The sequence below is a fragment of the Globicephala melas genome, chromosome 5 (assembly GCF_963455315.2).
Source record: "Globicephala melas chromosome 5, mGloMel1.2, whole genome shotgun sequence".
Taxonomy (NCBI): domain Eukaryota; kingdom Metazoa; phylum Chordata; class Mammalia; order Artiodactyla; family Delphinidae; genus Globicephala; species Globicephala melas.
Window position 1 is genome coordinate 1,054,394 of NC_083318.1, and position 14,314 is coordinate 1,068,707.

Sequence of the window (14,314 nt, forward strand, 5' to 3'; positions counted from 1 at the left end):
CGCCGGCCAGGTGAGGGGCGGGCCCGCGCCGCCGCGGACTGCCCGTCCCGGCGTGCCCCGGGCGGCTGCCCCTGCAGCGCGCTGCATTCTGGGTCGCGGCTCGACGCTCGGCCCAGCGTGCCGGCTGCAGGGACTCGGGAAGCCGGCGGCGCATGCGTGCTGGGCCCTTCCGCGTCCGGGCGGCGGCGGCTGCGTAAGGCTTGGCGTGCGGCGGGACGGAGACCCGCACCGACTGGCGGCAGATACCTCCGGGACGTTTGGGGACCGTCCCCGCCGGGGGCTGAGGGGCGTCGGCGGCCGGGCCTCTCTGGCCGAGCCCCCGGTCGGCCTCCGCCCCGGGCCGCCGCTAGTAACGCTGAGGGCCCCGGCTTCCGGGCGGCGCCCCCAGTGCCGCTCACCGCTCGAGCGTCTGCCCCCGGGCGGGAAAGACCCGGCAGCCGTCATCTTTGGGCCCCACCTTCCCCTTCCCTAAAGGCGGTCAGTTGGTCGTGGAGGGTCGATGAGGTGATGCAGGGAAAGCACGCTGGGGGAATGTGGGGCTCGGCGGCTCCTGGGGCCCCGTAGTCGCCTCCCCAGCAGGTCACGCCCACCGGCCTGCACCTCAATCCTTCCCCGGGACTCCCCACCCTGCTTCCCCAGGGCCTTTGCCGCTCTAAGGCCCTGCTCCTCCTGGAAGTGCTTTGCAGTCCTTCTCTCGCCCTCTGCCTGTCTTGTTCGCGGATGTGACCCCAGGGCACTGCTTGGCGAGGTCCTGCAGTGCACACGCAGCGCGCATCTGTGTTGTGCGGTGCGGGAGTGTGGAACTCCTGATTGCAGCAGGCGCCCGTCTGCAGGGGCTGCTTGGATGGCAGTCTCCCTGGGAGGCTCCCGCAGCACTAAGCCCTCACTGTCTGGAGGAAGTAGCCTGCCTGCGGTGGTTTTCCTGAACCTCCCTGAGCCAGAACTGCCAGGTGCTGGACCGGGATAGGCCTAGAGTCCCCGCCTCAGGTGGCGCCAGTCAGTGCAGGGCCCTTTAAAGATGACATGAAGTGCCTGTATTGGCCCTGGGCAGTGAGCGCTCTAGACTTAGAATGCAGGGCTAGTCTAAGCTCACAGATGCCTGAAACCCACGCCCCCACTGCCAACAAACCATAAAGCCTGGCTCCTACCTGGCTTTATGAGCCTCGGAAGAGGGAGGGGAAGGGGGGGTCACAAGGAAGGACAGTCCTTGGGCTAGGCCTGAGCCAGGGCCAACAGGCGCTCAGGGTTGGACAGGACGGGACTTTTAATGTCCAAATTGTAGGAGTATGCTGGTCTTAGTACTAGTAACTGACATTAGCCCTGAGCTCCTGAGGGCTCTGTCCCAAAGCTGTCGAGGGGCAGAGAGGGAAGCCGTACAGGGGGCCCGAGGATCAAAGCTGGTCCCTGATAATGCTTCAGGGTTCCAGCTGGCCCGAGACAGGGCAGAGCAGGAGGCAGTGACCGACCAATGGGCATGAGTGTCCGTCTGTTTGCAGGACTTTGAATAGCAACACTGCTCACTGCCCTTGGGTGACTCACCCCTGCCCAGCCAGGTGGGGTGAGAAGGAGAAACCAAAAATCGGGTCTTCGTAGAGCGGTGAGGGTGCTGTGTCTGGGGCTTCTGAGCAACCTGGGCAGGGTGGAGTTTTAGAGAAATTCATTTTTCAACAATCAATAACTTTATTGGGTTTCCTGATTATCAGAAGAACATATGCTCGCTGTAGCCATTCAGGTCTATAAAAATAAATATAAAGAAACGAGTAGAAATCTGGCATCCTGCTGACTTGCATGCACACCCTTAAAGCGATGAAAGGCTGCCTTCCTGCCCTGCGTCCCTTCATGCAAGAAGAACGCAGAATCATGGCGCAGCGAGTTTGTTTTAAAATTATGAACTCTTCCTGCCTTTTTTCCCTCTCTTTTTGGGCGGCTCTCTTTTCCTCTTCTCTGTGCTCCCCACATACTGTACATAAACTTCTCTCGTCGCTCTGCATTTACACAAGTGACAGAGTCGAGAGAAACACGGTGGGATGTCCAGGCAACACAAATGCCCCAGTTAGGGAGGTTAGAGAATCAGGTTAAGGAGTCAGGTTAGAGATCACATAAGGTTAGGGATGAAATTAGGGACCCGATTAGGGGGGTCAGATTATAGATCAGCTTAGGGAATCGGGTTAGGGGTCAGGGTGCCAGAGGAGGCCTGGGCAGAGCTGTGTGCTGCGCTCCAGCCACGCCTTGGTGCAGGGCAAGCAGAGCTGGATTGGACCATGTTGGGGTTTGGCCCAGAGGTGTGATGAAGGAAGAAAGGGACAGTGGGGTCAAGGTGTGTGTGCAATAGGGTGGCTCATATAAGGCTCGATCAGGAAGCTCAGACTGGGGAGGAGGGGAAGGGGGAGAAGGTGGAGGCGGCTTGGGACAGTGGCAGGTGGCAGGTGGCAGGGTTATCGGCCTGTGGGGTTCTGCTGGGCCTGAAGGGAGTTTGGAGTGGGGTACCAGAGCAAGTGAGCTGGCCCGAGAGGGATGCTCACAACAGGGGTGGTGGGCGTGGCTTGAACCTGTGGGCTGAGGCGAGGGGTAGGGTGTGAGCCCAGAAGAGGCTGAGGTGAGGCTGGAGGGCAAGGTCCTTGAGGAGAGGGGCCAGGTGCCTTCCCCCAGCAGCCTCAGCCACGTTGGTGTACGGAGCGCCCTGATCAAGCGAGATGGTGGCTGTGGGCTGGATATGGGAGGGACATGCATTTGAGTCGAGAACCCAAGGATGGGGTCCATGGACCAAGGTTGCGCCTACTGGTTCCTCGCAGCGACACCCCCCCTATCCTTGCCTCTTCATAGCGGAACCCTGGGTTTACTGAAAAATCTTTTTGCAAACCTTTAAAATTAAAAGTTTTAATATTAAAATTAATGTTACTTCAACGTGTGTGTAGTGAAGTGGCCATGTCCCAGGTGTACAGTCTGAAGCGTTTTTCCACTGTACACACACCCACGCCGCCCTCACTCCAGTCAGAGCAGAAGGCTGCCAGCCCTCTAGCAGCCTCCCCATACCCGCCCCCGACGTCCCCCCTTCTCAGAGATAAACTCTACTATGACTTCCACCTCAAAAATCACTTCTGCCTGTTCTTTCACTCTATATAAATGGAATCAAATAGTGTGTACTTTTCTTTTAATCTGGCTGCTTTCACTTAGCATTATGTCTATGAAATTCTTCAGCGCTGTGGGTAACATAAGTTTGCTGTTTGTCATTGCTATGCAATGTCCCATTGCATGACTATACCACAGTTTATCAATGCTGTGGTTGATGGACCCTCCATTTTTGGCCCTTCTGACTAACGTTGCCATTAATATTCTCACACGTGGCTTTGCTGCACACACGTACGCCTTTGATAGTAGAACTGCGGGTCAGAGGGTGTGCTGAAGTTCAACGTTAGTAAGTACTGACAGGTGGTTTCCAGGGTGTTGCTCCCAGCTTACCCGGCCACCAGCAGAGCGGAAGCAGCGCTCCGCCCGCATCCCCGCAGACCCTGGTGCTGTGGTTACTGTGATGGTAATCACTCCCGAAGGTGGGGGCCTAGGGTGGCTTCGTTTTGCATTCCTTTCATGACTAAGAATTTGGAGGCACTTGAACATCTGGACCTCCTCTTTCCTGGAGCGCCTGTGTAAGGCTAGTTTCTTATCCCTTTCTCCATTGGGTCATCTGCATTTTTCTTTTTGATTTCTAAGAGTTCTTTGTATACCCTTAGATTATATGCATTTCAAGCGTTTTCTCCCATTCAGGATTACCTTTTAAATTCCTAATGGTGTCTTTTGATGAAGAGAAGCTCTTGATTTTAATGCTTTAATATCTTTTTTGGTGAATGCTTTTAGATTTTTGGTTTGGGGGTTCATTTATTTATTTATTTATTTATTATATGGTGAATGCTTTTTGTGATTGAAGAAGTCTTTGTTACCCCAAGGTCCTGAAGATATTTTCATGTTTTATTCTAGAAACTTAATTGTTCTCTCTTTCACATTTAGGCTTATGATAATTTGGAATGGTGTTTGTTTTGTGTGTTGTGAGGCAGGGATCAAGGATTATTTTTCCCCTGTGGTTACAGAATGGATGCAGCACCGTTTATTGAAAAGACCATCTTCCTTCCCCTTCTGTAGGCAGAATAATGGTCCTCAGAGATGTCCACATTCCATCTAATTCTGGAATTTGTGATTCTGCAGCTTTACACAGAAAAAGGGATTTCGCAGAAAAAGGGATTATATGAAGCATCTTCAGATGCAGTTTGCTCTGGTTTATCCCGCTGGGCCCAATGTAACCGTGAACGTCCTTAGGAAGGGAAGAGGGAGGAAGAAGTGAGGGGCGGAGGGAGGTCTGACCACAAGGAGGAGATCAGAGTGACACGGTATTAGGGGACTCAAGCAGCCATTGCCAGCTTTGGAGATGGAGAAGGGGCCTTGAGCCAAGGAACGCAAGCAGCCTCTAGAAGCTGCAAAACGCAAGGAAATGAATTCTCTCCTAGACCCTCCAGACAGGAATGCAGCCCTGATGACACTTTGATTTTAGCAGATTTCTGACCTACAGAACTTTATGATGATAAATTTGGGTGGTTTTAAGCCACTAAGTTTACAGGAATTTGTTACAGAAGCAAATAACTAATCTGTCCCACTGAATTACACTCTCACTTTTGTTATAAATCAGGTGGCCACGTGTGCATGGGACTCTATTCTGTGACTTTTTTTTTTTTTTTTTTGCGGTACGCAGGCCTCTCACTGTTGTGGCCTCTCCCGCTGCGGAGCACAGGCTCCGGACGCGCAGGCCCAGCAGCCATGGCTCACGGGCCCAGCCGCTCCGCGGCATGTGGGATCTTCCCGGACTGGGGCACAAACCTGTTTCCCCTGCATCGGCAGGCGGACTCTCAACCACTGCACTACCAGGGAAGCCCCTTTTTTTTTAAAATCAGATTTTTCCCCTGTCCTTTTAGCAAAATCTTCCCTGACCTAAGGTCAGAAGGGTATTCACTTATATCTCCTACCAAAAGATTTAAAGATTTTCTTTTACTATTTAATACCTTGACCCATCAAGAGTTTCCAGGAAATTTTGCATGTAGTGTGAGGTACAAGCCGAACTTCGTTTTTCTTACCCTACAGATAACGCGGCATTTTCCCAGGCCTCCTTACTGAACGGTCTCTCCTTTCCCCCAATCGGCCGTGGCCCTCTGTCACGTACCCAAGTTCTGTCTGTCCTTCTCCATCTTCTTTTTTTGGCATACGGAAATTTATTACTATCCTGCTTTCATCATCAAAACTTATGATCTTGGTCTTTCCTTCTTGCCTTTGTATAAGGCCAAAAGAGAGACATTGGCTACTCTGACAACCTTGAAAGTGGACTCCAGGAATGTCACCAACAGCATGACCTTTGCGACCAAATCCAGCAACCAGAACTTCATCATTTTCCTCAATAAAATTCAAACAACCATCATTGGGTACAAAGGCTGTTGTGTTTTTTTGCCATTCTTGATTAGCTGAACCCTGACACACTTCCTGATGGCAGAATTCGGCTGTTTGGCTTCAACCCCTACTTTTTCAAGCACAATTCCCTTGGCATGAGAATCACCTCCAAAAGGATTGGCCTTCAGGGCTGTGCCCAAATGGGCTTTCTTGTACTGTTTATCATGCCACTTCTGGTCTTGTCGGTGGCTGTGGGGCTTCCTGGCAGTACGAAGACCGTGACACTTGCCCATCCTGTAGGTGCCACGGGCCTGAGCGAAAGCTGTCCTTCTTTCATTGGTCAGCTGTTCCCTGTACCACTACGCTGCTCATGGTGGGTCCCCATCAGAGGCACAGCCACCCGGAAGCTAAGGAGGCCCCTGCATGAGACCCAGACAAGTCAGTGTATTCACACGGCTCTTTTCTTTTTGGATAAGTGGGCAGAAGAGTGATATTTGGATTGATTGCTATTGTTTAAGTCCACTGTCTCTTTTCTTCCTGCCTGTCCCTCTGGTTTGACTATGAAATGCTTACGTGTGGTTTGCATCCCAACAGGCTGAATCCTGCTTGGGGCTCACTGAGCTTCTTGGATGTGTAAGTCAATGTTTTTGTCAACTCTGGAAAACCTTTGGCCATCATTTTGGCAAATATTTTTTTTCTGTCCCATTTCTACCTTTTTCTCCTTCTCAGATTCCAACACACATATGTTAAACCCTTTAATATTGTTTGCCAAGTGCCTGAGACTGTTTATTTTCTTCAACGTTTGCCTCTCTGATCGGATAATTTCTTCTTCAGATTGGATAATTACTGGGACTCCCCTGGTGGCACAGTGGTTAAGATCCGCCTGCCAATGCAGGGGACACGGGTTCGAGCCCTGGTCTGGGAAGATCCCACATGCCGCGGAGCAACTAAGCCCGTGCACCACAACTACTGAGCCAGTGTGCCACGACTACTGAAGCCCACGTGCCACGTGCCAAAAAAAGATTGGATAATTACTATTGGTCTGTCTTTTTTAAAAAATTTATTTATTCACTTACTTATTTTTGGCTGTGTTGGGTCTTCGTTGCTGCACGCAGGCTTTTCTCTAGTTGCGGCGAGCGGGGGCTACGCTTCGTTGCGGTGCGCAGGCTTCTCATTGCGGTGGCTCCTCGTTGCAGAGCACAGGCTCTAGGCACGCGGGCTTCAGTAGTCGCGGCACATGGGCTCAGTAGTTGTGGCTCACGAGCTCTAGAGCGCAGGCTCAGTAGTTGTAGCGCACGTGCTTAGTTGCTCCGCGGCATGTGGAATCTTCCTGGACCAGGGCTCGAAGCCGTGTTCCCTGCCTTTGGCAGGTGGATTCTTAACCCCTACGCCACCAGGGAAGTCCTATTGGTGTGTGTTTAAATTCACTGACTCTTTCTTCTGTCACCTTCAATCGTCTGTCAAGCCCATTCAGTGATTTTGTCATTTTAGTTACGTACTTTTCATTTCCAGAACTTTCATTTGCTTTTTTTTAACAGCTTCCATTTTTTCTATTGAGATAGATTCCTTTTCACTCACTCACTAATTTTCTTTGAATTATTGAATATCTCAAAACAATGACTTTGAAGTCTCCATCTGTCAAATCTAATAACACTGGGCTCAGGGGTGGTTTCTATTGACCGCTCTTCCCCTTGATTTTGGCCACATTCTCTCTTTTCTTTGCCTAGAGACTTTTTATTGTATTTTGGTTGTTGTGGATGATATGTTACAGTCTCTAGACTGTTATCTTCCTCTGAAAATGAAAACATGTGCTTTCCAAGAGGCCAGACCACCAGAGACGGAAGCTTCTGCCTTCCGCCCCTCTGGATTCCTGCTCTGGGGGAGGCCAGCCCCCATGTTAGGAGGACACTCGAGCAGTCCCCGGAGCAGCCCAAGTGGGGAAGAACTGAGGCCTCCTGCCAATGACCAGCACCACCTGAGTAAAGCATCTCAGCAGCCCATCCACAGCCCCAGTGAAACCTTTATTTATTTTTTATTAAAAAAAAATTTTTGGCCTCACCACGTGGCATGCGGGATCCTAGTTCCCCAACCAGGGATCGAACCCATGGCCCCTGCAGTGGAAGCGTGGACTCCTAACCACTGGACTGCCAGGGAAGTCCCCCTAGTCAAGCCTTTAGATGATGGAAGCCCTGGGTGACATCTTGTCTGCAACCTCATGGGAGACCTTGAGCCTTGAGCCAGAACCTTCCAGCTCCCCCACTCCCAAATTCCTGACAAAGCAATTGCATCCGATAATCGGTGTTCACTGGTGTTTTGAACCACTGGGTTTTGGGGTCATGTTATATGCAGCAGTAGGTAGTGAGACAGGGTGAGACTGGAGGATGTCTTGCTCCAGGGTGCAACCCCAGTTCCCAGGGCATGGATCCTGGTGTCTCAGCGGCTCAGCCAGGGACGTACACAGGGCTTGATGAGGCCCCCACTCGGGCCAGGCCAGAGCTCCCACAGCAGTCGTTTTCTGGTCCGTCTGGGGTTCTCACCCCAGCCAAGGGCAGTGGAACATCTTAGACTCCCCTCTACACAGTGGCCTCTCCTCCAGTGTCCTCCCCACAGATTCCAGCCGCGTCACTGGCCCTCGGCTCAGTGGTACAGGCTGCCCCACTTGGACTCTGTCCCTCTGTGCCAGGAGGGGTAGAGAGCTGGGTGGGCGGGCAGGGGGCGGTCAAGGCGTGCCTCATAAAGTTCTCTTCCCTGGGGAGCGCAGTCCTGCCCTTCCCTTCCCCCACCACCTGAAAACGGTTGCCTCATCTCTTTTGTCCACGTTATGGTTGTTTACAGTGGGAGGTGCAGTCAGATCCCAGCTTCTGTTATAGCCCACAGCAGAAGTCTCAATCAGATTTGCTTTTTAAGAGAGTCTTCTACATTTGTGGGAAAACTGGTGAGCTCTGACTCAAGTCTGGGATTTAGTTAACGGTAATGACCAATTTTGGTGTCTTAGTTTTGACAAAGCTGTGGAAATGTAAGGTGTTGACACTAGGGGAAGCACCTAGTTGGCGGGGGGGACCCTATACTATATCTGCCTCTTTTCTGTAAATGTAAAATTGTTCCAGTAAAATAAATAAAGAGGACCTGTCTGGCTGGGCGGCAGGGGAAGGCGAGTGGCTCCTAGTGGCCATTCCTGCTGTTCCTGGTCAGTCCCCAACTCAGGCTGGTGAAGCCCCTCATCTGTCCAGAACAGAAGCGGTCCAAAGCGCTCCGCAAGCTGTTACCAGCGCTTATATCTCTCGCTGCAGGCCCAGGACTTAGGAAGAACTTTTATTTTCTCCTTTCTGCTGTTCTGGGTTTTAATTTCATGCAATTTTCACAATTAGAAAAAGAAGTGCTGCTTTAGCACAAAACAATGTTTCTTTAGCCAAAGCCTGAGCGAGTGGTGAGCGCTGGAGGAGGGCCTTGCCCTGGCTGGTCCTGGATCTGGGCAGTCCCGTGGAGAATCGGGGTGCAGGGGCCGCAGGCGGGGTGTTGGGCAAGGTAGAGGTCACCCGTCTTCTCACCATCGCTCTCCGTTCTCGGGTGTCCTATCCTTCTCTCCGAGAGACCCGGAACTGCAAAAACCGAGCAGCCCGGCTGGCCGCCGGGGAGAGTGCGGTCGGGGGCGGCGGGCGTGGCTTCGCGGCGCTTGGCCAATGCGGGGGCGGGACTTCGGGGGGCGGGGCCAGCGCGGAAGGAGCCCTGCAGCCGGCCCGCCGGCCCGCAGGTCCCTAACCCTGGAGCCCCAGGCGCTGCCGCGCCCAGTTCCCACTGTCCCCACCCTGCGGGTTCCGGAGGAGGGCAGCCTGGCAGGTGCGAGCTCGCGCCCTCCGGGGAGGCGGGCTCTAACCCGGCGCAGCCGTTCCTGCCTAGCAGCCTCTCCCAAAGGGGACACTGTCCTAGTAGTGTCACCATTTCACACACACACACACAGGCCTTACAACCTGCCCAAGGTCGTGCAACTAGGAAGAGAAGGGCTGTGGGTTGAACTGTGTCCTCCCAAAAGGTGTGTTCATAAACTTCCGCCCTGTGAATGTGACCTTATTTGGAAATAGGGTCTTTGCAGATGTCATCAAGTTTAGACGGGGTCATCAGGTGGGCCCTAATCCAGTCACTGGTGACCTTACAAGAAGAGAAAACAGAGACCAGTGGACACAGGGAGAAGGCTCTGTAAAGACAGATCCTGGGAGTGGAGTGATTCTGACTCAAACCAAAGAACACCAAGGACTGAGGCGTCACCAGCAGCTAGGGACAGGCAAGGAGGGATTCTTCCAGAGAGCCTCTGGAGGGAGCGTGACTGTGCATTCACCTTGGTTTCAGGTTTCTGGCGTCCAGAACTGTGAGAGAACAACTTTGTGTTGTTCTGTGGTACTTTACCAGCAGTCCTCAGGTACCAGCACAGGGGGAACCAGGACCGGAGGCCAGGCAGTCCATCCCAGGCAGCCCTGGCACCTGGAGATGAGCATGGGCTGTGTGTACCCCCAGGGGACTCAGCCAGCCTAAGGGGGGATCAGGGAAGGCTTCTGGAACAAGTAGTATCCCCGCTAAGACCTGGCATGGGGATGAGAAGGGGAGAAGTTCAATTTGGTAACTGTCCAGGGGTGGGTCCATGTGGCTGTCCAAGGGGACACATCCAGTGAGGAGTCAACTTTATTGGCCAGGAGCTCTGGAGAGAGGGCTGGGCTGGAGAGGCAGAACTGGATGGCCTCCGCATTCCTGAAAGTGGGATGCAAGTCTCACTGAGGAGTGGGATTGGTGTGAGGGGCACTGGGCAGCCATAGCAGAATTTTAAGCAGGTGGGTGACATGGCCAATTTTGTGGTTTAGAAAAATTCCCCTGGCTGGGTGCGGAGAATGAACTAAAGGGGGAGAAAGCAGGTGGGGAATCAGTGAGTCGAAAACTGCCTCTTTTTTTAAAAAAAATTTATTTATTTATTTATTGTTGGCTGCATTGGGTCTTCGTTGCTGCATGCGGGCTTTCTCTAGTCGTGACGAGCAGGGGCTACTCTTTGTTGTGGTGCGCGGGCTTCCCATTGTGGTGGCTTCCCTTGTTGCGGAGCACGGGCTCCAGTAGTTGTGGCACGTGGGCTCAGTAGTTGCGGCACATGGGCTCTAGAGCGCAGGCTCGGTAGTTGTGGCGCACGGGATTAGTTGCTCTGCGGCATGTGGGATCTTCCTGGACCAGGGCTCGAACCCACAGTCCCCTGTGTTGGCAGGCGGATTCTCAACCACTGCGCCACCAGGGAAGCCCCCGAAAACTGCCCCTTATTTCCAAGTAAGAAGCTGAACTAAGGCCCTGGTCGGGGGCGGGAGGGGGGCCGGCGGGCAGAGTGACAGGGGAGGAGAGGCTGGCTTAGAGGAGGGTTTAGGAAGTCGAATCCTGAGGAGGGGTGAGCCCTAGGCTGGCTTGGGTGCAATCTCCAGGAAGCAGCCTTTGGTGGGGGTGGGGGAGGTAGGGAAGATGGTCCTGAGGTTGCCCTCAGGACCCGACCATGATCCTGGGCTGTGGTTTGTTCCTGCAGGTGACCACCGAGACTGATGACAGACACCTCAGGCCTCTCAGGGGCTCCTGTAGGTCAGCCCCAAGGCGGATGGAGAGAGGGGTGGGCAGAGAAGGCGGGGAGGCCTACTGCTCAGGCCTCCCAGCCGGGACTTAGATGGGGGGCTTCTCAGCAGGGCTTCAGTCTCCTGGTCTATCTCCCAGCCCGACAGGGAGCCCTGCACAGGGGAGGGTTGGCCCATGTGACCCAAGGGGCCTTACAGCCTGCTGGCTCCTGTGGGCTGGCCCGGTGAACTGCAGTGGTCCTTGGGCTGGGCAGGAGCTGAGGCAATGCCGGGCCTTTAGAAAGGCAAGTTTCCAGCCTGGGGAACAGAGCGGTCTGGGCTTGGAAGGGGCTGCCGAGAAGGTCTGGGGGTGGGAGGCCCTTGCCACTGCTAGGCCTGGCTCTGGGCCTGTGCTGGGCTGAGAAGGAAGCCTCTCTCCTCCCCCCCCCTTGGAGAGAGGGGCCACCTGGGGCACGGGAGGAGGGGCAGCTTGAGACTGCTGGTTTCCACTTGGAAGCCCTCTTTATTTGGCCAGGGATGGAGAAAGGCTGGGGTCAGAGTGCATACATTCCCATGGAAACAGCGATGAGCCTGGCCCCTGGGGGACCCCGGCCCTGGTGGGGGATGCGGAGGCCAAGCCGGAGCTCGGGGGCTCCTTTGGCTAAGGGGCCTGGGTTTTGCCTTGGCAGCAGCTCTTACAGGGAGGTCTGGGCCAGGAGCTGCAGGACCTGTGTCGATGGGGAGCAGGGCGGCAGAGTGGGCTCCAGCCTGGGCCACACAGAGATCATGGAGTGGGCCGTGCCTTCTAGAGCCGTATGCCCCGTGGATGGTAACAGACGGCAGGCAGCCAGAGGTGGCGTGGCTACAGACCTTTTGGACAGGGGACTCCCAGCTCCGCTTGACCCCTTGATCTGCGGCTGCCGGGCTGGTCCTTGAGCTAGCAGGAAGGCCTGGGATACCCTGGTCCTAAATGCCTTGCCCAGTCCAGCCTTGGCCTGAGAGGCTGGGTGGGGGGCAGCAGGGGGGAGCTGCGATGGAGGGCAGCTGAACCCCGGCAGACTGCCCTTGCCCCCTGAAACGCCTTTCCTCTGTGCTCGCTACTTTATACCGGGAGTAGACTCCCAGTCCCTTGGTCTTCTGCAGTCTCTCCTCTCTGAGTGCAGAGTTTCATTTAGAGAAGTGATAAGAGCCTCAAAGAGACAGAAACAAGGTTCAGCCCCAGCTGCTGATGTCTTTGAGTGCCCCGCAGCCCTCTGGGCCCACCGAACTTGGGGCTTCCACTCCCATGGCCCTCCCCAACCTGCAAGGGGCGCAAACGTGCAGATGAGGAATCTACATGCCCAGGGCCTCCTTCAGTCCTGTGAGGGCCTCTTTTTCCTATGCACTGAGGGAGACCCAATCATCGGAAATCCACTCTCCACGGGAGGGGCCCGCAGTGTGTGCGGGACTGGGGCTGCCCAGCTGGCCGACTCGATGAAAAGGGCTTAGGACCCAACAAGACAGCAGGGCTGGGCCCAGGGAGGCCTGCCCTAGGCGGGAAAAGATCAGCCTGCTCCAAATAACTTTCTTCAAGAAAATCCAAACACACACTTTCACGTTTTGAATAAATTTACATGTTGATTGCACTATTCTAAATGCAGATTTTTTTGGTTTTGAAGAGGAGCCCTAATTCCAAATCTGTGAAATCAAATGAGATATGGTGGTATTTGTCTTGCACTGCAGGGATTTAAAGGTACTGGGGAGGTAGACAGTTTTCAGGCTTGTGCCCCAGAGGGATCCCGGGCCCAGAGAGGGCACCTGTTCTCCTCCCCACAGCCAAGAGATATGGCAAAATGCAAATGTGAATGGGCCAGCACCCAGCTAGACACCTTCCAGGGGCTCCTGGTGGCCAGAGGTGAGTCCTGGCAGTGAACGATGGGGGAAGGGCGTCTCTTCTGGTTGCTCAGGCTCCCCAGAATGCTGCAAGGGTGCAGCACACAGTAGGACCTCACCATATAGCTCTTGGATGGAAGGGTGAAAAATTCTGTAATCCCATTCAGCTGGACACGGGGGAGGGTCTCCCCCTGGCTCTAGCGTCCGCTAGGCCACCCCCTGCTCTGGTGGGAAGCAGCTGAAGCTTGCAGCTGCTGGCACTCTTGGGCCTGCCCTGTCCCTCTTCCCCACCCCAGCCTCACTAGAATGGCACAAGCCCCAGCAGTTTCAGGGCCTGGGAGTCCTGCCTCTGTCCACGGTTACCCCACTGCTCCCAGATCCAGGCCAAACCAGAGCCTGGGAGGTGAGGGGAACGGCTGAATCCTCGCCCTGCAGATATTCTGCAGAAGACGCCCCCCCCTCTGCCCGCACCGCCCCGGCCAGTCTCTCTCCGGCCTGCAATCCCCGCTCCCTGTCGTTGTTTGTGACCATCTATGCCAAGTTTGTAATGTGCGTTCCAGGAGCACAGACACGGCGGGGACCTCTGCACCCTGCTCGGCAGTCCCTGGAGCTCCCTCCACAGTGCTCCCCTGCGAGCTCCAGCTGGGCCTCGCCTGCAGGGCCAGTTCAACCTGACCTCCGCCTTCCCGGATCCCAGCTGCTCGACCAGGCCCCGCGCAGAGCGCCTCCTGACCCGGGAGCCTTCTCTCCGCCCCGAGGCAGGGGCGTGGGTGACCACTTGGGTGAGGGCCCTGCGGCCAGCGCGGGCTGACCCTGCGCGTGGTGCTACGGGCGCAGGGCCCGCGGGGCGGCCGGCAGGGAGCCGCCTCCCACTTCCCAGCTCCAGGGCCGCGCGGCCCGGGCTGCGGCCGCGATCGCGCGGGGCGGCCTCGCCGGCGGCGATTGGGCGCGCGGCCGTGACGTCACCACGCGCGCGCGCTCCTCACTCTGGCTCCAGGCTCCGGGCTTTCGGTTGTGCCGCCGCCTGGCGCGCGCCCGGCCGAGTAGCGGGAGCAGGGCGCGCGCCCGGCGCCGGTCTGAGGCGGCTTGCGGGGTCCCGCGCCCCCGGCCCCGGCCCGTGCCCTCGATCACCGGCCCCGGCCTGCGCCCCCGACTCCCAGCCTCCGGCCCACGCCCGCGCCACGGACCCACCACCACCGCCCCGCCCCGCCCCGCGCGGATTTGAAAAGCCCGGCCGCAGCCCCGCGAGCGCGGCAGCCAATCAGCGGCGCGCACTTTCCCGCGGCTTCTGCGAGGCGGCGGCGGCCCGGCGGCGGCGGCGGCGGGCGGGAGGCGCGGGGGCGGGGTCGGCGCCGCGCGCGGAGAGCCTCGGCCTGGCCGCGCTGCGCCCGCCGCCGCCGCCGCCGCCGCCGCCCCCTCCCCTCCCTCGGCCCTCCCTCCCTCCCTCCCCC

General features: G+C 56.0%; 1 pseudogene; it reads right to left on the reverse strand.

The window, feature by feature from the left end:
• Positions 1 to 5,242: 5,242 nt before the first annotated feature.
• LOC115863756 (small ribosomal subunit protein uS12-like) lies at positions 5,243 to 5,717 on the reverse strand (annotated as a pseudogene).
• Between the last annotated feature and the right edge of the window lie 8,597 nt (positions 5,718 to 14,314).